The 27,633-nt window shown below is 38.8% G+C and overlaps 1 long non-coding RNA gene across 1 annotated transcript in view; it reads left to right on the plus strand.

Moving 5' to 3' along the window:
- Window positions 1-27,633, plus strand: part of LOC129031950 (uncharacterized) — a 408,612-nt gene that overhangs the window by 212,267 nt on the left and 168,712 nt on the right. Inside the window, exon 3 of the long non-coding RNA XR_010122887.1 lies at window positions 9,325-9,399. This is a non-coding gene — a long non-coding RNA (uncharacterized LOC129031950). The remainder of the gene's footprint in view (window positions 1-9,324; window positions 9,400-27,633) is intronic.

A 27,633-nucleotide genomic window follows, 5' to 3' on the forward strand; every position in this document is an offset into this window, starting at 1 on the left:
ATCCCAAATTTCTTTCTACTGTCTAGTTTTGGTGGATCATCTATACAAAGCTTCAAGTTTTCATTTTGATGTGATCACCCATGATTGCTGAAAACACCTTTATTTCCCCCATTTAGATTAGGGCCACATGAAAAACACTGACTGGATGTTTTCAGATCAATTGATGCTGAGGTTTCTTTTCTCACAAAGTCCTACTCGTATATCTCTGCATTTCCCATCCCATAGCAGCTGCCTCTATTCATTTATTTATTTTAAAGTTCAATTTGTGATGCAGTTAGAAGAGACTGTCAGCAAGAGAGAGTCAAGCGGAAAGTTTATTTTTTTTCCCCAGCAGGGAAAAGCCAGAGGATAAGGGGGATCACGGGTAGGGGGCTTATTGGATTTATTTGGTTAATTTTTTTCTAAAAGTCCTTCCCTCTGAGAGGACAAAGTTCTTTTCTCTTTAAGTGCAAAGCCCGAAGTGGGAAAATTTTAAATTTGATTTTAATTTTTTTTTGATGTGGAACAAACCAAAAAAACCAATGATGCCGAAATTTCTTTAATTGAAATGGAAGAGAGGTTGGAATTCTCCTCAAGGGGACTGATTGTTTAGATTCTTATTTCTTTCTTATTTATTTATCACTAGAGATGCACTGATTTAGACAGATAAAACACTGAGTTAGGAGCTCAACAAACACATGTGAAATTGAGCCTTAGAAAGGTTAAAAAATTGAAACCGATGATGGCCCCGCAGACAGAGAGAAGACAGCTCGTGAAGCCGTGAAAAATCCCCTACCTCAACTATTGCCCTTACTGGCTCTCTCTTGGGCTTTCAGTTCTCTGCATTAGAAATATTTCATGACTTGAGTAAGGGCTATACAAAAACAAAAAGAAATTATAAAACCAAAAAATAAAAAAATAGCAAATAAATTCCATGGTCAAAAAGCTTGGGGAAAAAAATGGAATAAACAAAGAAACTAAAGTCTTTACTGCAGAATTTCCCGGGACCGGTAATATTGTCATGTACATTACGCATCTTTAAGAGGAAGAGCTGCAGTATGTAGCCACGTAAAGCCGGCCAAACTTAGCTGAAAGGGAGATTTTACCCATTTGCCCCCCTCCCTCCACCAACATTTTATGGGGCTGATCTTCACTGAAACCAGATTGAGGAAATGCATTAAAGCACTGAAAAATGCTGGTTAAAATGCAAACCAGAACAGGGAGATGATAATATTTGAAGTCATTGTTAAGCAACCTAACTCCTCAGTTCCAATTAGTTTATCAAATTAACTGCAAGTGTCTTACAAAACTCTTGTGAGAAGGAGCTTGGAGATAAAATATGACAGGGGCCAGAGAGTATCAAGGGTGCTAATTGGGAGGCCAGGAAGACATGGTGGAGGAGTAAAAGACAGAAGGCTGGGCGTGGTGGTGGCTGTACTTTGGGTGCTGTAGTCCCAGCACTTTGGGAGGCCGAGGTGGGCGGATTACCTGAGGTCAGGAGTTTGAGACCAGCCTGGCCAACGTGGTGAAACCCCGTCTCTACTAAAAATGCAAAAAACAGCTGGGTGTGGTGGTGGGCACCTGTAATCCCAGCTACTTGGGAGGCTGAAGCAGGAGAACTGCTTGAACCTAGGAGATGGAGGTTGCAGTGAGCTGAGATCGCGCCACTGCACTCCAGCCTGGGCGACAGAGTGAGAATCTGTCTCAAAAAAAAAAAAAAAAAAAAGAACATTCCTGAATATTAAATATTTACCCTACCAACCTCAATTCATATGGGTAATATTGGCCTAGAATCAAATAAGAGAAAAGAGATGTTCAATCAGGGTTTACTTAAGCAACAAGAATCATACAAATCAGATTCTAATCTTTCTATATTCATTTAAAGCATAAAGTCAAATAAATGATTGCCAGCAGCAAGTGAAGTTGTTTAAAATTTCCTCAGCATGCAAAAGTGTTTCTTGGTATATGGAGAACTGATATTCAAACTTGGAGTTTAGCTGGTTTACGGTGATACCACTAGTGTGGCACCAAACCTGTTTCCTTTCATTTCTTTGCACACATTTCAGTGATATTTCCAGTGTCTCATCCAGCTAGATAAAGCCAGGTGGTTGAGTTCTGACTAGTGCAATGTGGGCAGAGGTGACAAACTTCACCTCTAATCCTGACATGTACAGAAAGTCTTGCACATTCTTGCATTTTTTCAACTCTCCCATCTGCCAGTTATATTCTATCAGGGAAATAAGAAGAGTCACATGATTAAAGCAGTCTGGGTTCCTGAGTCACTGTATGGAATAGAGTCACACAAGCATACATACTGGACTTTGTGTGGGTTAGAAATAAATTTTTATTTTAAGCCACTGAGATTTCACCTTTTTTGGGGGGAGAGATTGTGAGTATAGTTCATGTTAATGTCCTTGACTGAGGCAAATTCAAACACTAAGAACATGTATAGCTGCAGAAACTAAATCTAGAGTAAGGCATTGCTAGTAGCTAATTCTTTTCATGTCGACTGCAACAGGATGGGCCTTGCCTTGCTCCTGACTTGTCCCATGGGAACTATTTTAAAATCAGATTATGTAAGATTAACGCTAAAGCGTTCCAGCTTTCTAATATCTCCCACTGGTATTCTACTCTTCTCTTCCATCTGCTGCATTAAAAGTGACCACCCTAAATTCAAACATTCAAATTCCACCGTGGTGTGTTTTTGGTCATATACAGCACATGGAGATGTGGGAGGCAGTTTCCCTAGTGATGAAGTGTAGAACCACCCCTCAGAGAATGAGGCCTGGGCAGAACCCAGCCAGAATTCTGTTAACCTCCTGGCCTTCCCATATTTACACACATTGGCCCTTAGCCCAACCCTGCACAGCTGGCTGGAACAGTCCTGGATACTTTAGGAACTTCTCCCAGGAGAATTGCATGAAAGTAGGAGCTGGTAGGAAAACAAAGATGAAATTAATGTAAACCTTCCTTAGGAGTTAAAAATGAATTTTCAGGAATAGGAAACGTTGCCAGGCACAATATTTTTCAACCTTCTGAGAGAATAAAGAGGTTAGGGATTATTTGTGTGCATGTTTACATCTGCTCAAAGTCTCATTTGATAAGAATATATGTATTTATTTGATTTTATATGTGAATGACTCCTTTTGGGGAGTAAATGCTGTACTTGCTACTCAGAGGAACTCATAAATCTACATGTCTTTTTTTTTTTATAGCTAACAACAAATTTCAATTGACAACTCAGCTATTTTGAAGCTGTGTAAGATGTGACCCTAGTAACAGGGATGGATCTAGGCATTGTAAACCTAGAAATGTATACAATTTTGAGGGCCTTCTTTAAAAAAGTATATTCAAAACTGGGAATTAAAGTTAATATTTGTTTAGAGTGAGAAAAGAAATTACAGCAAGCTACAAAATATGAAAGTTACTGCTGTAAACAGCACAAAATTCAGAAACATTATAGCTCTATTCATATACTAGGAGATCTCTATAATACTTTTTCATATATATTTGGTTGATCTTCATTGAAAGCAAATTGAGAAAATGCTGCATTAAAGCATTGAAAAATGCTGGTTAAAATGCAAACCAGAACAGGGAGATGATTCTATTCAAAGTCATTATTAACCAGCCTAACTCCTCAGTTCAAATTAGTTTACCAAATTAACTGCAAGTGCCTTATAAAACTTCTGTGGGAAGGAGTTTGGACATAAAATATGTCAGGGGCCAGAAAATATCAAGGGTGCTAAAAGGGAGACCTGGAAGACATGGCAGATTGATAAAATGACCTTAACGACTCTTTGGCCATCTTATTATATGACAGTATTTTGTAATATTTTCTGTACAGAAAATAGTTCAGTCTCACTGTTGACATGTTTAGAAGCTTCTTTGATCTCACAACTCATTATTGGTAATTTCATGTAAATTATTAAAATTATTGTTAAAGTTGGGAAAATTTCTATCATGTTAATTTCATACATGAGATATTAACATCAACAAACTTTCCCACAGACTATCTTCTTGCTCCCTACTTTTAAACTTGGTTTTTCACCAATACCTGTGAGACACATTCTTCTGGTGCAATGTCATACCTTACCATGGCATCTGGCCCTGCTCCTGCACATCATGATATTGGGTGAGTTGATACAGTGGGTAGTAGAAATTCCTGGAAAGACATTTTTGCATTGGGATGGCTGGAAGAAACTTAATTATACACGAAAGTAATGGCAACCCAAATAACTATATTAACCCCAACTAAATGTGTCTTCCAAGTCAGCATCCCTTTAATAGCTTATCACAACTGCCTGTTTGCAGTATTGCCTTTAGACTCCAGTCATCAGGGCCCCCACCCCAAACACTGAGCCTCAGGGGACCATGCACTGTGGAGTGCCTTCCTCAAAACTGTTGAGGTTTCCCTCTGGTTCCTGAGATTGGCTGGGGCTACCATTGCCATCTGGGTGGGGCACATCCAGCCCTGGATCTGGACCTGCATGTGCCCTGGTCCTCATTTCAGTCTGGTATGTTCTCTGACCCTCTACTGCATGTTTCAGGTTGGCCATACACCCCAAAGATCCGTAGGACTCAGGGTTTGAGAGACCTGATGGGTACACTGTACCCACTGACCAGTATGGCATTTTTTTGTTTTCATGATAACCTGTGTTGTTGGACCACCACAATAGTGCCGACAGACTGATTTTGGGTGACACAGGATGAGTTCAGGGCTCTGAGCTACCGACCATCTACTGTTAACCCTGGGGTCTAAGCTCTGAGTGTGGGCCTATGCACGACTCTCACCAGTCCTTGCTCCAACTGCAGGGCTGCCTCTGATCTACAGCCCCTGAGGGCAATTAGTGATGGTAGCAGTTGTCTACTTTGGAGGACTCTTGCCATGGGCATCCAGAGCTATCACTCTAACTCCTCTGCAGGTTCCACACCATCTGTCAGGCATCCTCCAGAGTGGCTGTGCTTCTGTCCTCCAGGGGTTTCTCAAGACCATTGCTCTGTAATGTCAGTGGGCCCTTCCAATTAATGCAGTTTTTTGCCGCCTGGTAAGGTGGTATGGTGAGATATGGTGATGTCATATTCTCCCAGGTCACTCTTAAGCCATGCTGAATGAGGGATGGGCATTCTTTGTAGGAATGAGATCACTCTTCCCCCTCCTCCCGTGATCCTTCTTTCTCTCCTCCCCAGTGTGTGGAAGGGGGTGGTACAGTCAAAATGGTAAACGATCACATTCTACAAACACAGTGATTTGGCCTAAAGAGCTTAAGAGGAGAAATAGATGGTAGGTATGTTGTTCTGTACTTAGGCTACAAAGTAACAAATGGTAAATTTAACCTGACCAGCATATAAATCATTGTTCACATTTTCCTGTATACTTTGGGTAAGACTGGAATTTATGTTCATAATCAAATAAATATAGTAAATACTTCGAGGGTCACTGGAAGCCAGTATCGCTAGGTGGCACAATGGGTGATGTGGCTTATGAGTAATCCTGTAAATAGTATTAAATAAATAGCATTAGGAGACTGCAGAGACTAGAGGATCATTATTGTTTCAATACAAACAGGTTTCAAAAAGCCATGGCAGGATGCAATGGCTCACACCTGTAATCTCAGTACTTTGGGAGGCTGAGGCGGGAGGATTGGTTGAGACCCAGAGTTTGAAACCAACCTGGGCAACACAGTGAGACCTTGTGCCTTCACACACACACACACACACACACACACACACACACACACACACACACACACACACACACACACACAAATTAGCCAAGCATGATGGCCCCCACCTGTAGTCCTAGCTATAGGGGAGGCTGAGAGAGAGCCTAGGAGTTCAAAGCTGCAGTTAACTATGATTGTGGCACTGCACTCTAGCCTGGGCAACAGAGATGCTGTCTCAAAACAAACAATGTGCACAACTACACAGGTGTGCACGCGTGCACACTCACACACACACCCCCACACCCCCACACCCACACACACACTGAGCCATGCATTGTGAATAATGAGTATGCTAATTTTTTTCTCATGATGGGTGTTATGAAATTAGCCAGAAACCACACATTCGATTGTATAGAACAAAAAGAAATGGCTTCTGGCCCAGAATGGGCAAACGTGGTCCCTGGATACTACAAAGGATATTCATGTATCTTGATAAGACAACAGACATATACATAAATTTCTCATCTACTCATTATTCTAAGTCTTTGTTGATACATCCCTGTACCTCCTATAGGACCATTAATTTTGTAATAGTCCATAAAGTTGTTTATATAGACAGGGTTTTCACAAAAATATTTTTGGGGGCTCTGCACACCCTATGGAAAGCTCTGCCTGTGGCCCCTGTAGTGCCACCTGATGAAAGAAAAATGTGGGCCAGGCGCGGAAGCTTATGCCTATAATCCCAGCACTTTGGGAGGCTGAGGAAGGTGGATCACTTGAGGTCTGGAGTTCAAGACCAGCCTGGTCAATATGGTGAAACCCCATCTCTACCAAAAATACAAAAATTACCTGGGCGTGGTGGCATGTGCCTGTAATCCCAGTTACTTGGGAGGCTGAGGCAGGAGAATCGCTTGAACCCAGGAGACAGAGTTTGCAGTGAGCCGAGATCTCACCACTGTACTCCAGCCTGGTGGACAAGAGCAAAACTCCGTCTCAAAAAAAAAAAAAAAAAAAAAGAAAAGAAAAGAAAAAAAAAGATAAATGTGAAAGAGGACAAGTCTGATGAAAAAAGGCACATGCCAGTCTAAACTGATTGAAGTAAAAATCTTTTTGTCAAATTTAAAAAAACACATGGCCATTGAATACCTTGCAAAGTCCTCTCCCACAGACCATGCAAAGAAAGGGCCCTGAAGCTTGAGGCCTTGAAGCTTCACTGTAAACCTATCTCTGCCAGTTAACTTGAATCTCCGAAATGGTGGTGTTCATGCAGACTACTAGTGAGGCTTCATCCAGACAACGGGTTCAGGGTTTATTTAAAAATAAAATCATTGTAAAAACCTTTTATTTTTTTACACAATCCTCTCTGCTGCATCCTACTGTAAACCCTGCAGAGTGACTTTTTTTTCCCCACACAATTGACCTTAATAGCAAATACAGCAGAATTTGATTAATTCATCTTATATGTCCATAATTAATGTAAAAGGGCCAACAGTCTCTCAACTCTCTTCTCAGAAAAGATCTAATAATGGAGTTCAAGTGCAGTTTAATATGACCTAATTTTAAGAAATATAATGGCTGGAGAATTACTTTGAAAAGCGAGGAGTGCTATGCAAATGTAAAGTATCCTCATTATTATTGCTGTTATTAGTGGAGTATCTATAAGTGTATTTGCTGCATTTAAAAATAAAAAGTAAAATAGTCTCTTGACATCTTTCTCTCTGGGCTCCTTGAGGGATCATATCTGTCTTATTAACTGTAGTATACTGGGCACCGAGCCAGGTGTTCCTGTTATTTAGTGGTACTTAAGAAGTATATGTTGAATTAATGGATTAATAATCTCTGATCATATGTTTAGGTTATTTTACTTTTACAAATTTTATGCTGTGATGAATAATTCTTTCAATACTAAATTTTACTGAAATGTGTTTTCTAAGGATGAATTTCAAGAAGTTTAAAATTTCTAGAAGTCTAATGTTTAGGCTATATGCTTTATGCATTTTTAAGGCTTTTGATACATATTGCCAAACTACCTTCTAGAAATGTTTGTTTGTTCAACAAGTATTCATTAAATACTTATTGGTGTCCAGGCATTGTTCTAAGCACTGGGGAAAAACAGTGATGAATAAGACAAATGACATACCATCCTCCTGGAGCTTATGTTTTACTCAGAAAGAAAGAAGATGAAAGATAACCAAATAACAACAAAAAAGATGTAATTTGAGTAGTAATCAGTGCTATGAAGAAAAATAAAAGAAGCAAGAGAGTTGAGTAGATTTGTATTACTGTTTTTAAATATTCACTTAACTCTTCCATTTATGAGTGACTATGGAAAAGGGGAAGGAGAGAGGAAAATACTTGAGAAAGGCAAATACTCAGACAATGGGGGATTAGTGAACACTGGCTCTGAAATTATGCTTACTCCTGAGGACCCAAAGAAATTCTACGGACCACTAGTCAACTAGAGCCTTATGGTGGCCAAGCAATCAATGAAATTTTGCCCAAGTCTGTCTCACCATTGGCCAAGTGAGTCAATGGACTCTCCTATGGTTATTTTTCCTGTTGATGGAGATGTAATTAGAACAGAAATACTCAGCCACATGATATAGTCACCTGTAGAGTGAAGTCCATTATGGTAGGAAGGGAGATTGAGGAGATTAGCTGTACTATCAATGATTTATTATATACTCCATCACCCAGAAGCAGCTGGCCTGAGAGAGTCACAGAATGACCAACTAAAGGTTGAATTAATTTTTCAGTGAGGTGAAAACACTGGGTTGTATCTTAAAGAATAAAATTAGTGGTCAGCATATGGTGCTGTTTCTCCCACAGCCAGCATGCCTGGGCCCCAGAATCAAGAATAGAAGCACAAATGGTTCTTCTCACTATGAATTTTGATAACCCACCTACAGAATTTCTAATTCTTATTCCCAGAAGGTTCAGATCAGCAGTTTTTTCTGACTTTGTTTCCAAGGAAGGAATGCTTCTATGTGGGGATACAGCATTAGTTCGATTGCATTGCCAGTTGAGACTATCTCCTAGCCATCTTAGTAAAGAGTGGAATCCTTACTAATTAGGATAATTAATCCTGATTACCAAAGAAAATTGAGTTGCTACCATATGATCGAGGCAGGGAGCAAAATGGCTGGAGCTTAAGGGATTCTCTGGGACATCTCTTAGTGTTCCCATGTCCCCTTGGTAAAAGTAAAAGGAAAACTACAGCAACCAGCACAAAGGTGGGACTACTAAGAATCAGGCCTTTCAGGGATCAGGGTTTGAGTCACCCCACCAAGAACCCCAACTACCTGAGGTGCTGACTGAGGACAAGGAACATGGAATGAGTTAAAAAAAAAAGACAAAAATAATAATTACTAAATATAGTCTTGTGGCCCATTGTAGAAATAACAACTATAGCAAGTCTTTCAAATTCCTCCATAATACCACCACCTGAGTCCACTCTTTTCTGAGTCTCATCTCTTTGGTGCCTCTCCTCCAAGCTTTTAATTTCTGTGAAAACCAACTTCTTCCCTTTGTTCCCTAGTATTGGGTGGTGTTTGCAGCTATTATTCTTATTAGCTTCGTGTTCTCTTTCTATCATTTTAGGTTTCAACCATGATTTTAACATAACACTTCGTCATATTAATTTCTCTCTGTTAAGAAACTTAATGTTGTTTCTGTTTTCCAGGTAGGATCCTGATTGTTACATGAACTGTCCACCTCCATCCAGAGCCGTGTGGCTTGTAGTGCCTTCTGGTGGCAGGTATATTTTCCTGCCTGTTCACGTGACTTGTGTTGGCCAGTGGAATGTGAGTAGAGTGTGATACATGCCAAATTTGAGTAAGGCAGATACGGGAGGCTGAAGCAGAATGGCATGAACCCGGGAGGTGGAGTTTGCAGTGAGCCAAGATCGCGCCACTGCACTCCAGCCTGGGCGACAGAGCGAGACTCTGTCTCAAAAAACAAACAAACAAACAAAACTAAGCTTTTTAATATTTTGAGAGAGATGTAAGTCCATATGCAGCTGTAAGAAATAACGCAGAGAGATCCCATGGACTCCATCCAGTTTCCCCCAGTGGTAACATCGTGCAAGACTATGGTATAGTATCACAATCAAGACATTGACATTGAATACAATACAGTTTTCTTAGTTTTGGGCGGAAACTCTACAGTGATCACATGGTTCAGCTTAGACTCTTGCTCTACCCCTCTGTCATTTGAAGAAGCCTGTGAGTCACAGCCACAGCCAATCTGCAGCAACCAGCATTCTAGATATCATGCTAGGCAACTCTTAGTTTTTCTAAGAACTGAGAATTGGACATTGTGTATTACCTTAACATAACTGGTTGAGAGAGAGAGAGAGAGAGACAGAGGAAGGAGGAGATTATTCTGAAATTATTCTAGATTGAGCAGTCAGCAACAGCCTCATGGATTAAGTGATGAGACATTTGAGCAGGGACCTGACTGGCGTGAAGATATGAGTCAGGAAAATGGCATGAGATGATCATTCAGGTTGAGGTGGCAGCAGGTGCAGAACACTTGGGTGAAACGAACTTGGTCCATGCATTGGAGAAAGAGTAGGGAGCTAAGGTAAGGTGGGCAAATGCAGTGAATGAGGAGGAGGATGATCAGAGATGCAGAGGCCTGATACTGTATAGGCCATAATCACAGGAATGGATTTTATTCTCAATGCAGTTTGGGTAATGATTTCCCGGGCGGCATATTCAATACCGTGGATAGTTCTAACTATCAAGGACTTCTTTAAATAAAGCTGGGATCTGCTTCCCTGTCACATCTTTGCTTTTGCTCTATTTTTGCCTTTTGTCTCCTACAGAGATTTAGTCCCTTCTCATGGGACCAGCCTTCACACATTTGAGGAAGGCAGTGATGTTTTCTTAAGTCTCTCTACTTCAGGCAAAACAGTCCTTTTTAGTTAAATTAAGTTTGATTGTCATGTATTTCACATAGTTTTTTTTTTTTAATTTAAAGCTTTAATTCTAGTAATTGGTAATTCATGCAATCATATCAGTGGTTCCTAATTTGAGAATATCTAGAATCTTCAAGGTACCACATGTACCTGGGTACCACATTGTTATTTGTGTATGTCTGCCTAATTTGCTACATTATTTTGAAGATGTGGCTCCAGGGATGGGTATTTGCAAATGAGTATTTGACTGAGCCCACATGATTTTATTATATAATGAAGGGATAGAAGGGAGTAAATTCTTATAAGCCAAAGAAGGCAGATCCTTAAAGCAGTGATAGCTACCCAAATTTTAATTTGCGTGAGAAACTCTTGGAGATCTTGTTAAAATTCAGATTCTAAATAAGTAGATATGGGATCGGAGGATCCCTAGATTTCAGCAGATGTTCCTGGTCCATGGGCTGCTGTCTTGAGTAGCAAGGTTCTAAAGAACTCAATTCAATAGAGAATTAATCCAAGTGCCAAGGCAGAGGCATTCTCGTTAACTTATAAAACTCTTAATTTCAGTGGATCCCCTCGATCATTTCAGGGTGTTCTCAGATGCCTGCAGAACCATGTAGAATACCTTAGAAAAATTCCCTTTCAGCCATCTCTAGCTTAATACATAGAGACTTTACAGAAAATGATTGACTCCCAAACTGCTCTTGTTCAATATCCTGTATAATTGCATGAATGTCTCCACGGGAGAGTGATGTGATTGATGGTAAGAGGCCAGTAGACACACTTATGAAAGATAATGTTGGGAGGAGGAGCCAAGATGGCCGAATAGGAACAGCTCCGGTCTACAGCTCCCAGCGTGAGCGAAGCAGAAGATGGGTGATTTCTGCATTTCCATCTGAGGTACTGGGTTCATCTCACTAGGGAGTGCCAGACAGTGGGCGCAGGTCAGTGGGTGCGCGCACCGTGCTTGAGCCGAAGAAGGGCGAGGCATTGCCTCACTCGGGAAGCGCAAGGGGTCAGGGAGTTCCCTTTCCTAGTCAAAGAAAGGGGTGACAGACGGCACCTGGAAAATCAGGTCACTCCCACCCAAATACTGCGCTTTTCCGATGGGCTTAAAAAATGGCGCACCAGGAGATTATATCCCGCACCTGTCTCAGAGGGTCCTATGCCCACGGGGGTCTCGCTGATTGCTAGCACAGCAGTCTGAGATCAAACTGCAAGGTGGCAGCGAGGCTGGGGGAGAGGCGCCTGCCATTGCCCAGGCTTGCTTAGGTAAACAAAGCAGCTGGGAAGCTCGAACTGGGTGGAGCCCACCACAGCTCAAGGAGGCCTGCCTGCCTCTGTAGGCTCCACCTCTGGGGGCAGGGCACAGACAAACAAAAAGACAGCAGTAACCTCTGCAGACTTAAATGTCCCTGTCTGACAGCTTTGAAGAGAGCAGTGGTTCTCCCAGCACGCAGCTGGAGATCTGAGAACGGGCAGACTGCCTCCTCAAGTGGGTCCCTGACCCCTGACCCCTGAGCAGCCTAACTGGGAGGCACCCCCCAGCAGGGGCAGACTGACACCTCACACGGCCAGGTACTCCAACAGACCTGCAGCTGAGGGTCCTGTCTGTTAGACGGAAAACTAACAAACAGAAAGGACATCCACACCAAAAACCCATCTGTACATCACCATCATCAAAGACCAAAAGTAGATAAAACCACAAAGATGGGGAAAAAACAGAGCAGAAAAACTGGAAACTCTAAAAAGTAGAGCGCCTCTCCTCCTCCAAAGGAACACAGTTCCTCACCAGCAACGGAACAAAGCTGGACGGAGAATGACTTTGACGAGCTGAGAGAAGAAGGCTTCAGACGATCACATTACTCCGAGCTACGGGAGGATATTCAAACCAAAGGCAAAAAAGTTGAAAACTTTGAAAAAAATTTAGAAGAATGTATAACTAGAATAACCAATACAGAGAAGTGCTTAAAGGAGCTGATGGAGCTGAAAACCAAGGCTCAAGAACTATGTGAAGAATGCAGAAGTCTCAGGAGCCGATGCGATCAACTGGAAGAAGGGGTATCAGCGATAGAAGATGAAATGAATGAAATGAAATGAGAAGGGAAGTTTAGAGAAAAAAGAATAAAAAGAAACGAGCAAAGCCTCCAAGAAATATGGGACTATGTGAAAAGACCAAATCTACGTCTCATTGGTGTACTTGAAAGTGACGGGGAGAATGGAACCAAGTTGGAAAACACTCTGCAAGATATTATCCAGGAGAACTTCCCCAATCTAGCAAGACAGGACAACATTCAGATTCAGGAAATAAGAGAACGCCACAAAGATACTCCTCGAGAAGAGCAACTCCAAGACACATAATTGTCAGATTCACCAAAGTTGAAATGAAGGAAAAAATGTTAAGGGCAGCCAGAGAGAAGGGTTGGGTTTCCCTCAAAGGGAAGCCCATCAGACTAACAGCGGATCTCTTGGCAGAAACTCTACAAGCCAGAAGAGAGTGGGGGCCAATATTCAACATTCTTAAAGAAAAGAATTTTCAACCCACCATTTCATATCCAGCCAAACTAAGCTTCATAAGTGAAGGAGAAATAAAATACTTTACAGACAAGCAAATGCTGAGAGATTTTGTCACCACCAGGCCTGCCCTAAAACAGCTCCTGAAGGAAGTGCTAAACATGGAAAGGAACAACCGGTACCAGCCACTGCAAAATCATGCCAAAATGTAAAGACCATCAAGACTAGGAAGAGACTGCATCCACTAACGAGCAAAATAACCAGCTAACATCATAATGACAGGATCAAATTCACACATAACAATATTAACTTTAAATGTAAATGGACTAAATGCTCCAATTAAAGACACAGACTGGCAAATTGGATAAAGAGTCAAGACCCATCAGTGTGCTGTATTCAGGAAACCCATCTCACGTGCAGAGACACACATAGGCTCAAAACAAAAGGATGGAGGAAGATCTACCAAGCAAATGGGAAGCAAAAAAAGGCAGGGGTTGCAATCCTAGTCTCTGATAAAACACACTTTAAACCAACAAAGATCAAAAGAGACAAAGAAGGCCATTACATAATGGTAAAGGAATCAATTCAAGAAGAGCTAACTATCCTAAATATTTATGCACCCAATACAGGAGCACCCAGATTCATAAGCAAGTCCTGAGTGACCTACAAAGAGACTTAGACTCTCACACATTAATAATGGGAGACTTTAACACCCCACTGTCAACATTAGACAGATCAACGAGACAGAAAGTCAACAAGGATACCCAGGAATTGAACTCAGCTCTGCACCAAGTGGACCTAATAGACATCTACAGAACTCTCCACCCGAAATCAACAGAATATACATTTTTTTCAGCACCACACCACACCTATTCCAAAATTGACCACATAGTTGGAAGTAAAGCTCTCCTCAGCAAATGTAAAAGAACAGAAATTATAACAAACTATCTCTCAGATCACAGTGCAATCAAGCTAGAACTCAGGACTAAGAATCTCACTCAAAACCACTCAACTACATGGAAACTGAACAACCTGCTCCTGAATGACTACTGGGTACATAACGAAATGAAGGCAGAAATAAAGATGTTCTTTGAAACCAACGAGAACCAAGACACAACATACCAGAATCTCTGGGATGCATTCAAAGCAGTGTGTAGAGGGAAATTTATAGCACTAAATGCCCACAAGAGAAAGCAGGAAAGATCCAAAATTGACACCCTAACATAACAATTAAAAGAACTAGAAAAGCAAGAGCAAACACATTCAAAAGCTAGCAGAAGGCAAGAAATAACTAAAATCAGAGCAGAACTGAAGGAAATAGAGACACAAAAAACCCTTCAAAAAATAAATGAATCCAGGAGCTGGTTTTTTGAAAGGGTCAACAAAATTGATAGACCACTAGCAAGACTAATAAAGAAGAAAAGAGAGAAGAATCAAATAGATGCAATAAAAAATGATAAAGGGGATATCACCACCAATCCCACAGAAATACAAACTACCATCAGAGAATACTACAAACACCTCTATGGAAATAAACTAGAAAATCTAGAAGAAATGGATAAATTCCTTGACACATACCTCTCCGAAGACTAAACCAGGAAGAAGTTGAATCTCTGAATAGACCAAAAACAGGAGCTGAAATTGTGGCAATAATCAATAGTTTACTAACCCAAAAGAGTCCAGGACCAGATGGATTCACAGCCGAATTCTACCAGAGGTACAAGGAGGAACTGGTACCATTCCTTCTGAAACTATTCCAATCAATAGAAAAAGAGGGAATCCTCCCTAACTCATTTTATGAGGCCAGCATCGTCCTGATACCAAAGCCGGGCAGAGACACAACTAAAAAAGAGAATTTTAGACCAATATCCTTGATGAACATTGATGCAAAAATCCTCAATAAAATACTGGCAAACAGAATCCAGCAGCACATCAAAAAGCTTATCCACCATGATCAAGTGGGCTTCATCCTTGGGATGCAAGGCTGGTTCAATATATGCAAATCAATAAATGTAATCCAGCATATAAACAGAACCAAAGACAAAAACCACATGATTATCTCAATAGATGCAGAAAAGGCCTTTGACAAAATTCAACAACCCTTCATGCTAAAAACTCTCAATAAATTAGGTATTGATGGGACATATCTCAAAATAATAAGAGCTATCTATGACAAACCCACAGCCAATATCATACTGAATGGGCAAAAACTGGAAGCATTCCCTTTGAAAACTGGCACAAGACAGGGATGCCCTCTCTCACCACTCCTATTCAACATAGTGTTGGAAGTTCTGGCCAGGGCAATTAGGCAGGAGAAGGAAATAATGGGTATTCAATTAGGAAAAGAGGAAGTCAAATTGTCCCCATTTGCAGACGACATGATTGTATATCTAGAAAACTCCATTGTCTCAGCCCAAAATCTCCTTAAGCTGATAAGCAACTTCAGCAAAGTCTCAGGATACAAAATCAATGTACAAAAATCACAAGCATTCTTATTCACCAATAACAGACAAACAAAGAGCCAAATCATGAGTGAACTCCCATTCACAATTGCTTCAAAGAGAGTAAAATACCTAGGAATCCAACTTACAAGGGACGTGAAGGACCTCTTCAAGGAGAACTACAAACCACTGCTCAAGGAAATAAAAGAGGATACAAACAAATGGAAGAACATTCCATGCTCATGGGTAGGAAGAATCAATATCGTGAAAATGGCCATACTGCCCAAGGTAATTTACAGATTCAATGCCATCCCCATCAAGCTACCAATGACTTTCTTCACAGAATTGGAAAAAACTACTTTAAATTTCATATGTAACCAAAAAAGAGCCCGCATCGCCAAGTCAATCCTAAGCCAAAAGAACAAAGCTGGAGGCATCATGCTACCTGACTTCAAACTATACTACAAGGCTACAGTAACCAAAACAGCATGGTACTGGTACCAAAACAGAGATATAGATCAATGGAACAGAACAGAGCCCTCAGAAATAATGCCGCATATCTACAACTATCTGATCTTTGACAAACCTGAGAAAAACAGGCAATGGGGAAAGGATTCCCTATTTAATAAATGGTGCTGGGAAAACTGGCTAGCCATATGTAGTAAGCTGAAACTGGATCCCTTCCTTACACATTATACAAAAATCAATTCAAGATGGATTAAAGACTTAAACGTTAGACCTAAAACCATAGAAACCCTAGAAGAAAACCTAGGCATTACCATTCAGGACATAGGCATGGGCAAGGACTTCATGTCTAAAACACCAAAAGCAATGGCAACAAAAGCCAAAATTGACAAATGGGATCTAATTAAACTAAAGAGCTTCTGCACAGCAAAAGAAACTACCATCAGAGTCAACAGGCAACCTACAAAATGGGAGAAAATTTTCACAACCTACTCATCTGACAAAGGGCTAATATCCAGAATCTACAATGAACTCCAACAAATTTACAAGAAAAAAACAAACAACCCCATCAAAAAGTGGGCGAAGGACATGAACAGACACTTCTCAAAAGAAGACATTTATGCAGCCAAATAACACATGAAAAAATGCTCACCATCACTGGCCATTAGAGAAATGTAAATCAAAACCACAATGAGATACCATCTCACACCAGTTTTAACGGCAATCATTAAAAAGTCAGGAAACAACAGGTGCTGGAGAGGATGTGGAGAAATAGGAACACTTTTACACTGTTGGTGGGACTTTAAACTAGTTCAACCATTGTGGAAGTCAGTGTGGCGATTCCTCAGGGATCTAGTACTAGAAATACCATTTGACCCAGCGATCCCATTACTGGGTATATACCCAAAGGACTATAAATCATGCTGCTATAAAGACACATGCTCATGTATGTTTATTGTGGCATTATTCACAATAGCAAAGACTTGGAACCAAGCCAAATGTCCAACAATGATAGACTGAATTAAGAAAATGTGTCACATATCCACCATGGAATACTATGCAGCCATAAAAAATGATGAGTTCATGTCCTTTGTAGGGATATGGATGAAATTGGAAATCATCATTCTCAGTAAACTATCGCAAGAACAAAAAACCAAACACCGCATATTCTCACTCATAGGTGGGAATTGAACAATGAGAACACTTGGACACAGGAAGGGGAACATCACACTCTGGGGACTGTTGTGGGATGGGGGGAGGGGGGAGGGATAGCATAGGGAGATATACCTAATGCTAGATGACGAGTTAGTGGGTGCAGCGCACCAGCATGGCACATGTATACATATGTAACTAACCTGCACATTGCGCACATGTACCCTAAAACCTAAAGTATAATAATAATAATAAATGAAAAAAAAGAAAGATACTGTTTCTTTAAGGCAAAGGATATGAAGATTGCTCCAGAAAGAAGGAGACAATAAGGCATGCTCCCAGGAGAAGACTTCTAAGGTCTCTGAGTCTCTATAGGAACATATCACAGCTGCTTCCACCACCTGCATGGAGTTAGAGTTCTTGCTTGGTAAAAAGTGCCTGTTTGCCATTATTGGGGTCCAATCTATTCTCTTGTTCCTTGATGATAATATGGGGACTCACCTGCCTGTCTGCCAGTTCACAGTGCGAAAGCAACCTTGGTGCCATCTTGAGTGTTCACCGTCAGACCAGCTGAATCAAAGATTGGTTTCCCAGGTGTAGCATCTCTGAGGAGACCCACATGCCAGGCCTGCTGAAAGTCCATTACTGTACTTATGGGCACAACCATGGGTAGCTCATACATTATGAAATGAAATACAGATTGAAAAAATATCTGCTCCAAAGATAGTGAAAGAGCAAAGTCAGTGCCTTATGTTTCCCTTTTATTTCATCATGTTTTTCCTCCTAAATCACCAATATGATAAATGATGCAAGTTTAATTGTGTTGTATTAGAAAAATTGAGGTATATGAAAATATTACCATAGGAGCACTTTTCTCCTAGAAACATTAGTAAAAATTCAGTGAATTTATAAGATCATAGAATGCCAGAACAAAAGGTAAACCTAGAGATGTTCTAATTCATAAAATGTTTGATGAAGTTATCATGTCTTATTATTTTGAAGACAGAATATATTGATCTTTCTGTAGGCCTCACATTAGCCATTTGTAAACCAAAATACTACAGTGGACAATAATATAGTGGGCAATTTCTAAACCAAAACATAGTGACTCTCCAAAACTTATTCCATTCCAGATGAGCCATCTGACTCAATCGGTTTATGTCACTTTCCTGCTGGCTATTTTGGTCTGGTGGGGGTGTGTGCCCTAGGTTGCCGCAATTAGATTGGGATGGAGACTGATATTCCAATGAATGTTAAGAGCTAAGTTTTTTTTTTTTTCTTTTCTCTCTCCTCTTCTCCCAAAGGCAGAAAAGGGCAACCTGTATCCAAAAGGTGAAATCAATAAATGCATGAAAAAAATGCATATGGTAAGACAGATAGATGGACAGAACTTGGGTCCTTTTTTTTTTGAGATGGAGTCTCACTTTGTCTCCCAGTCTGGAGTGCAGTGGCATGATCTTAGCTCGCTGCAACCTCTGCCTCCTGAGTTCAGGTGGTTCTGCCTCAGCCTCCCGAGTGACTGGGACTACAAGCATGTGCCACCACTCCCGGCTAATTTTTGTATTTTTAGTAGAGACAGGGTTTCATCATGTTGGCCAGGCTGGTCTGGAATTTCTGACCTCAAGTGATTTGCCCATCTTGCCCTCCCAAAGTGCTGCGATTACAGGCATGAGCCACCATGCCTGGCCACTTGGGTCCTGTTGAGGTAAAAGTATTGATTACTGGATGTACCACCCTTAGAACTTATTCTACCGCTGCACTGATGATGCATTTCTTAATTGTTTAAGCCAATCAGAGTAAAATTTTCAGAAAACAGAGTCATTAGAAGAAGCACTCTGGAACCAGACTGCCTGGGTCCAAATCCTATTCTGCTGCTTACTAAATGTGTGGTCTTTGGCAAGTTACTTAATACTCCTGAGCCTCAGTTTTCTTATTTATAAATCAAAAATGAAAACAGTGCCTAACCTTCTAGGGTTACTCTGGTTAAATGAATTAACACATATAAACTGCTTGGAATGGTGCCTGGCTAATAAGTAGACTCACAAAGTGTTGGTTATTATTGTTACTACTTTACTCACATTGCTGATAATAATCTGAATCTTCTCATCCATTTGCTCATTCATTCACTAAATGTGTATCAAGTGACCACAGTGTATGTGGTTGTTTGCTTGAGCTGAGATTTAAACACATTTTTGCTTACTATTTAAACTTTCTTCTTAACCTTTCTCTCATCCTTCCTTCTTCCCTCCCTCCCTTCTGTTTCTTCCTCTTGCCTTCTTCTCTCTCACTTTCTTTTTGCATTAGGCTTATGAGGTAGAAATTGTATGTTTTGGGGCAATACATATATGAAAATATTGTGGAAACTTTATGATTGAGTTATGCTGTTTATTAATTTTCAAAAATCATAGTTTTTTTCTGGGCCAAATGAAAGGTTTTATCTAGTATGAATCAGTAAAAACTCAGTAATATTATTCACTCCCAAACTGGTCATGCGAAAATGCACTCTTTACCATCTACAACACTTTGGATGAAGTTATTCAATGGAGGCCCAAGAATGAAAAAGCAGACTATCTGACTCTAAAGAATATTAAACGGAATAGTGCTGGGAATTTTGGTTAACAAAATACCAGTTTTGCTGATATAATGTGTTATAAATAAAGGTACATTCACTGCCTTCTTTTCCTGGTCCATTGGTAGGCATTCTTACTCCAAAATGTACTTCCCAGTAGAGCATCCCACAAAACTTGGCAATTATATTGATCTGTGGCATCATCAAAATGTTTTCTTGTTGGTAGCCTGGTGATTGGCCACCTTAGAAGAAGCAGGGAAACTCCGTGAAGTGGAGCTCCTATGGAGGCATTAACACAAAACTCATTTTGCTAGGGAATTAAAACGTTTAACATATGTGGTGCTAGGTAGCTTACCTTCAATCCCTATCATGTGATGTGCCAAATTTCCCTGGATTTAAAGAAAATAATATGAGTTTTGTAAAGAAACTTCCTCTGGATTCCCAAAGGAAATGTGGAAAAGGATTTTTGGACTGAGATCTTTTGATTCTAGGTATGTTTCTTTTTAAGGCTGTAGTAAAGCCATCTGAGTCCAGGGTACATGGTTAGCATGCCCTCTGCCTATGTGCATTAGTTGTTTGAACTGAAATTTCTCATGCCATAAGCAGTAACAGAATGTTATTTTTAGGATGGGAAAGTATTGAGTTAGAATCTGGAAATCATAATCTCCTAAACCCTGAATCTAGCTTCAGCATTTTTCATTATTCCAAGATGCCTGCTCACAAGTACTAAAATATATGAACTGAAGGCGGGTGCAGCAGTTTTTGAATTTCTCTCTTATTTCTTGTGGTACTGAAGCAATGGGAACACTATATAGAGAACTAAATGAGGTACCATATGTCACAGTGGCTAGTCCTGTACAAATGGGACTCAAGGAGAACCAAGAAGTCCTCACTTTTTAGTGTCCATTTATCAAGAACTTTTTTTTTTTAAACTTGGAATGTAAAAAATTTCAGACGTAATTTTCTCATTTTATAATAGAAATGCTAGAGGGATCCTTTCTATGGAAATTTCTTTTTCTCTTTTTCCATGGGGGATGAAAGATTTTCCATTTCTCATCTTCCCTAAAAATGGTTGAAGTTGACCCTGGTAAAACACGTAACTCTTGTGGTCTGTCCTTGCCCCCACTGCCTACTATTTTTTGGAAGTATAGAAAAGGTTTAATTTTAATCATAATTTTCATTGATAGTATTTCTTTGCCTAAAAATAACTTGTTGAAGAGTTTTAAAAAGGACTTGAAGGACTCAGGGAACAGTGCTACAATTGATTAAGCAATTCAGTTAGTTGATAGGTGCCCAAGTTTAGTATCTTCTATTCACATTCTGGAGACAAATACCATATAATATTTTAAGTGACTATTCAGTGCTTGCCATTTCTCCTTCACTGTGGTTGGCTTCTAATGTATGATCTTTCATTTATGCTTCAAAATGATATGAGTTTTATTATTATAATTAATAGTTACTATTAATAATATTTGCTGTTATTATTAACTACTGTTAACTGTGATCACTACTATTAACATTTTACAGGTGAGGAAACAAATCTTGTGAGATGGCATGACTTGCTCAGGTATCATAGATAATAAATGCTGGAACCAGAATTTCTGAATTATACAACATGTTTAAACAGTATGACACCAAGTACATGAATAATTGGTAAACTCTCTACCCAATGCAAAACATGAAGGAAGTAAACATATAGCGCCTTTCCATTATTTAGATTTTTCTTCATTTTACTTGAGGCTTATTTCCTTTTTAATTCTTTTTTCAATTTTTATTGGTACATAGTAGTGTATATATTTATGGAGTACATAAAATATTTTGATACAAGCATGCAATGAGTAATAATCACATCAAGGTAAATGAAACATTCATCACTTCAAGCATTTAACCTTTCTTTGTGTTATAAACAATCCAATTATAACCTTTCAGTTATTTTGAAATATACAATAAATTATTTTTGACTACAGTTACAGTATTGTGCCACCAAATACTAGATCTTATTTATTCTAACTATATTTTTGTACCCATTATCCATACCCACATCTCCCTCAACCCTCATTCACCTTCCCAGGCTCTAGTAACCATCATTCTACTCTCTATCTCCATGAGTTCAATTATTTTAATTTTTAGCTCCCATAAGTAAGTGAGAACACGTGAAGTTTGTCTTTCTGTGCTTGGCTTATTTCACTTTACATAATGACTTCCGGTTTCATCCATGTTGTTGCAAATGACAGGATCTCATTCTTTTTTTATGGCTGACTAGTACTCTATTGTGTATATGTGCCACATTTTTAAAATCCGTTTGTCTGGTGATGGACATTTAGGTTGTTTCTAAATCTTAGCTATTGTGAATAGTGCTGCAATGAAAGTGGGAGTGAAGATATCTCTTCGATATACTGATTTCCTTCCTTTGGGTATATATCTAGCAGTGAGATAGCTGGATCATATGGTAGTTCTATTTTTAGTTTTTTGAGGAACGCCCAAACTGTTCTCCATAGTGGTTGTACTAATTTACATTCCAACCAACAGTGTATGAAGGTTTGCTTTTCTCCACATCCTCACCAGCATTCACTATTGCCTGTCTTGTGAATAAAAGCCACTTTAACTGGGGTGAGATGACACCTCATAGTCGTTTTAATTTACATTTCTCTGATGATCAGTGATGCAGAGCATCTTTTCATATACCTGTTTGCCATTTGTATGTCTTCGAGAAATGCCTATTCAGATCTTTTGCCCATTTTTAAATCAGATTATTAGATTTTTTTCCTATAGAGTTGTTTGAGCTCCTTATGTATTCTGGTTATTAATATCTTGTCAGATGGATAGTTTGTAAAACTTTATTCCGTTCTGTGGATTTTTTCTTCACTTTATTGATTGTTTCCTTTATTGTTCAGAAGGTTTTTAACTTATTGTGATCCAATTTGTCCATTCTGCATATAGATATCCAGTTTTCCCAGCACCATTTATTGAAAAGACTGTCCTTTCCCCAGCGTGTTTTTGGCACTTTTGTCAAAAATGAGTTTACTATAATGCATGGATTTATTTCTGGGTTCTCTATTCTGTTTCATTGGTCTATGTATCTGTTTTTATGCCTGTACCATGCTGTTTTGGTTACTATAGCTCTGTAGTATAATTTAAAGTCAGGTAATGTCATTCCTCTAGTTTTGTTCATTTTTCTGAAGATAGTTTTGGCTATTCTGGGTTGTTTGTGGTTCCATATAAATTTTGGGATTGTTTTTTCTATTTCTGTGAAGAATATCATTGGTATTTTGATAAGGATTGCATTGAATTTATAGATTCTTTTTCTAGTATGGGCATTTTAACAATATTTATTCTTTCTATCCATGAATACCAAATATCTTTCCATTTTTTGTGTGTGTCTTCTTCAATTTCTTCCATCAGTGCTTTATAGTTTTCATCATAGAGATCTTCCACTTTTTTGGTTAAGTTTATTCCTAGATATTATATTTTATTTGTAGCAATTTTAAATGTGATTACTTTTTTAAATTTCTTTTTCAGATTATTCACTGTTGGCATATAGAAATGCTACTGATTTTCCTGTGTTGATTTTGTATCCTGCAACTTTATTGAATTTGTTTATCAGTTCTAAGTTTTTCAGTGGAGTCTTTAGGTTTTCCAAATTTAAGATCATATCATTGCCAAAAAAAATAATTTGACTTTTTCCTTTTTAATTTGAGTGTCATTTATTTCTTTCTCTGGTGTAATTGCTCTACCTAGGACTTCCAGTACTATGTTGAATATCAGTGGCAAAACTGGGCATTCTTGTCTTATCCGAGGTCTTAGAGGAAAGGCTTTCAGTGTTTCCCCATTTAGTGTGATACTAGCTGTAGGTCCTTTGTATATGGATTTTATTGTTTTGAAGTATCTTTCCTCTATACCCAGTTTTCTCAGAGTAATTTTTTTATCGTGAAGAGGTGTTGAATTTTATCAAATGCTTTTTTAACATCAGTTGAAATGATCATATGTTTTTTGTCCCTCATTCTATTGATATGATGTGTCACACTGATTGATTTGTATAAGTTGAACCATACTTGCATCCTTGGACTAAATCCCACTTGATCATGATGAAAGATCTTTTTAATGTGTTGTTGAGCTTGGTTTGCTAGTATGTTTTTGAGGATTTTTGCATCAATATTTATTAGAGTTATTGGGCTGTAGTTTTCTTTTTTTGATGTAATTTTGTCTGTTTTCAGTATCAGAGTAACACTGGCCTTGTAGAATGGGTTTGGAAGTATTCCTTCCTCCTCTATTTTTCAGAACAGTTTGAATAGGATTGGTATTAGTTCTTCTTTAAATGTTTGGTAAAAGTCAGCTGTGAAGCCATTGAGTCCTGGGCTTTTCTTTGCTGGGAGAGTTTTCTTACAGCTTTGATCTCATTATTTGCTATTGGTCTGTTCAGGTTTTGAATTTCTTCATAGTTCAATCTTGGTAGGTTGTATGTGTCTCATAATTTTTCCATTTCTTCTAGGTTTTCCAATTTATTGGCATATAGTTTCTCATAATACCCACTAATGACCCTTTGAATTTCTGTTGTATCAGTTGTTATGTATCCTTTTTCACCTCTGATTTTATTTATTTGAATATTCTGTTTTTTTCTGAGTCTGGGTAAAGGTTTGTTGATTTTGTTTATCTTTTTCAAAAAAACAACTTTTCATTTTATTGATTTTTGGTATAGTTTTCTCAATTTTGATTTCATTTATTTCCACTCTGATCTTTATCATTTCTTTTCTTTGACAAATTTTGGGTTTGATTTGCTCTTGCTTTTCTAATTCTTTAAAATGCATTGTATTTTGGGATGTTTATTTGAAGGTTTTCTACTTCTTTGATGTTGGCATTTATTGCTATAATCTTTCCTCTTAGTACTGCTTTTGCTGTATTTGAGAGGATTTGGTATGTTGTGTTTCCATTATCATTTGTTTCAAGAAAATTTTTGGCCGGGCATGGTGGCTCACGCCTGTAATCCCAGCACTTTGGAAGGCCAAGGCAGGCAGATCACGAGGTCAGGAGATCAAGACCATCCTGGCTAACAGGGTGAAACCCTGTTTCTACTAAAAATACAAAAAATTAGCTGGGCGTGGTGGCGGGCGCCTGTAGTCCCAGCTACTTGGGAGGCTGAGGCGGGAGAATGGTGTGAACCCAGGAGGCAGAGCTTGCAGTGAGCTGAGGTCAGGCCACTGCACTCCAGCCTGGGCGACAGAGCAAGACTCCATCTCAAAAAAAAAAAATTTCAATTTCCTTCATAATTTCTTTATGGACCCACTGGTCATTCAGGAGCATATTGTTTAATTTCTATGTGTTTGTATAGTTTCCAAAATTCCTCTTGTTATTGATTTCTGGTTTTAGTCCATTGTTGTCAGAGAAGATACTTGATATAATTTCATTGTTTTTGAATTTTTGAAGACATTTTGTGGCCTAACATGATCCATCCTTGAAAATGATCCATGTGCTGAGGAGAAGAATGTGTATTCTGCAGCCACTGGGTAAAATGTTCTGCAAATATCTGTTAGGTCCCTTTGGTCTATAGTGCAGATTAAGTCCACTGTTTCTCTGTTGATTTTCTGCCTGAACGATCCATCCAATGCTGAAAGTGGGGTGTTGATGTCTCCAGCTATTATTGTATTGGGGCCTATCTGTCTCCTTAGTTCTAATATTTGCTTTTAGTATCTGGGTGCTCCAGTGTTGGGTGCATATATATTTACAATTGTTATGCTCTCTTGCTTAATTCACCACTTCATCAATATATAGTGGCGTTCTTTGTCTTTTCTTATAGTTTTCGTCTTGAAATCTATTTTGTCTGATATAGCTATAACTACTTCCACTCTTTTTGGGCTTCCATTTGCATGGAATATCTTTCAATACTCCTTTATTTTCAGACTATGTTTGTCCTTGCCACAGGTGAAGTGTATTTCTTGTAGGCAACGAATCACTTGCATCTTGTTTTTTTTTTAAATCCGTTCAGCTACTTTTTGTTTTCTGATTGAAGAGTTTAGTTCATTTACATTTAATGTTATGATTGATAAGTAAGGACTTACTCTTGCAATTTCATTATGTTTCTGGTTGTTTTTTGGTCTCTTTCTTCTTCCTATTTTCCTTTTACTGTAGGTGATTTTCTCTGGTGGTATATTTGAATTTTTTGCTTTCTATTTGTTGTGTATCTGTTGATATTTTTTATTTGAGGCTATCATGAGATTTGCAAATAATATAACAAATTCTTTTAAACTGATGACAACACTGATTGCATAAACAAAGAAACAAACAGGCAAAGAGAAAACTAACAAAAACTCTATGCTTCAACTTCATCCCACTGCTTTTTAACATTTTATTGTTTATATTTATATCTTATTATACTGTCTATGTCTTCAAAAGTTGATGTAGTTATTATTTTTGATAGCTTCATCTTTTAGACTTTCTGTTCAAGATCTGAGTAGTTTATACACCACAGTAATAGTGTTAAAATAATCTGTGTTTTTCTGTGTATTTACTATTGCCAGTGAGTTTTGTACTTTCAGAGGATTTCTCATTACTCATTACCATCCTTTTCTTTCAGGATGAAGAACTCCCTTTAGCATTTCTTGTAGAACAGGTCTGGCGTTCATAACATTCCTCAGCTATTGTTTGTCTGGGAAAGTTTTTATTTCTCCTTTGTGTTTGAAGGATATTTTCACTAGATGTACTGATCTAGGATAAAAGATTTTTCCTTTGGCACTTTGAATACATCATGGCACTCTCTCTTGGCCTGTAAGATTTCCACTAAGAAGTCTGCTGCCACGGGTATTGGAACTCCTTTTTATGTTGTTTCCTTTCTCTTGCTGCTTTTAGAATCCCTTCTTTATCCTTGACTTTTGGGACTTTGATTATTACATGTATTGAGGTAGTCTTATCTGTGTTAAATCTGCTGGGTGTTCTATAACCTTCCTGTACTTGAATATTGATATCTTTTACTTGTACTTGAATATTGATATCTTTTTCTAGTTTTGGGAAGTTCTCTGTTATTATCCCTCTTAATAAACTTTCTACCACGATCTCTTTCTCTCTCTCTCTTTACCTCCTCTTTAAGGCCAATAACTCCTAGATTTGCCCTTTTGAGGCTATTTTCTAGATCTCATAGGTGTTCTTCATTCCTTTTTATTCTTTTTTTTCTTTTGTCTTCTCTGACTGTGTATTTTTAAATAGCTTTCTTCAAGCTTACTAATTCTTTCTTCTGATTGATCAATTCTACTGTTAAGGAACTCTAATGTATTCTTCAGTATGTCAGTTGCATTTTTCGGCTCTAGAATTTCTGCTTGATTCTTTTAAATTATTTCAATCTCTTTGTTAAATTTACCTGATGGGATTCTGAATTCCTTCTCTGTGTTATCTTGATTTTCATTGTGCTTCCTCAAAACAGCTATTTTGAATTCTCTGTCTGAAAAGTGACATATTTCTGTCTCTCTGAGATTGTTCACTAGTGCCTTATTTAGTTCATTTGGTGAGGATGTGTTTTCCTAGATGGTATTGATACTTGTAGATATTCCTTGGTGTCTGGGTACTGAAGAGTTAGATATTTATTGTAGTCTTTACAGTCTGGGCTTGTTTGTATTCATCCTTCTCGGGAAGGCTTTCCAAGTATTTGAAGGGACTTGGGTGTTGTGATCTAAGTCTTTGGTCACTGCAGCTGGAATCTGCATTAGCGGGGACCCTACCCAGTAACGGTGTGGCTCTTGCAGACTCATAGAGTACTGCCTTGGTGGTCTTAGGTAAGTACCAGGAGAATTCTCTGGCTTACAAGGCAGAGACTCTTGTTCTTTTTCCTTACTCTCCCTCAAACAATGAAGTCTCTGTCTGTGCTGTGGTGCTTGGAGCTGAGGGAGGGGTAACACAAACAACTGTGGTCACCACCACTGTGTGACTGAACTGGGTCAGACCCAAAGC

This window comes from Pongo pygmaeus, chromosome 11 (genome assembly GCF_028885625.2).
Source record: "Pongo pygmaeus isolate AG05252 chromosome 11, NHGRI_mPonPyg2-v2.0_pri, whole genome shotgun sequence".
NCBI lineage: Eukaryota > Metazoa > Chordata > Mammalia > Primates > Hominidae > Pongo > Pongo pygmaeus.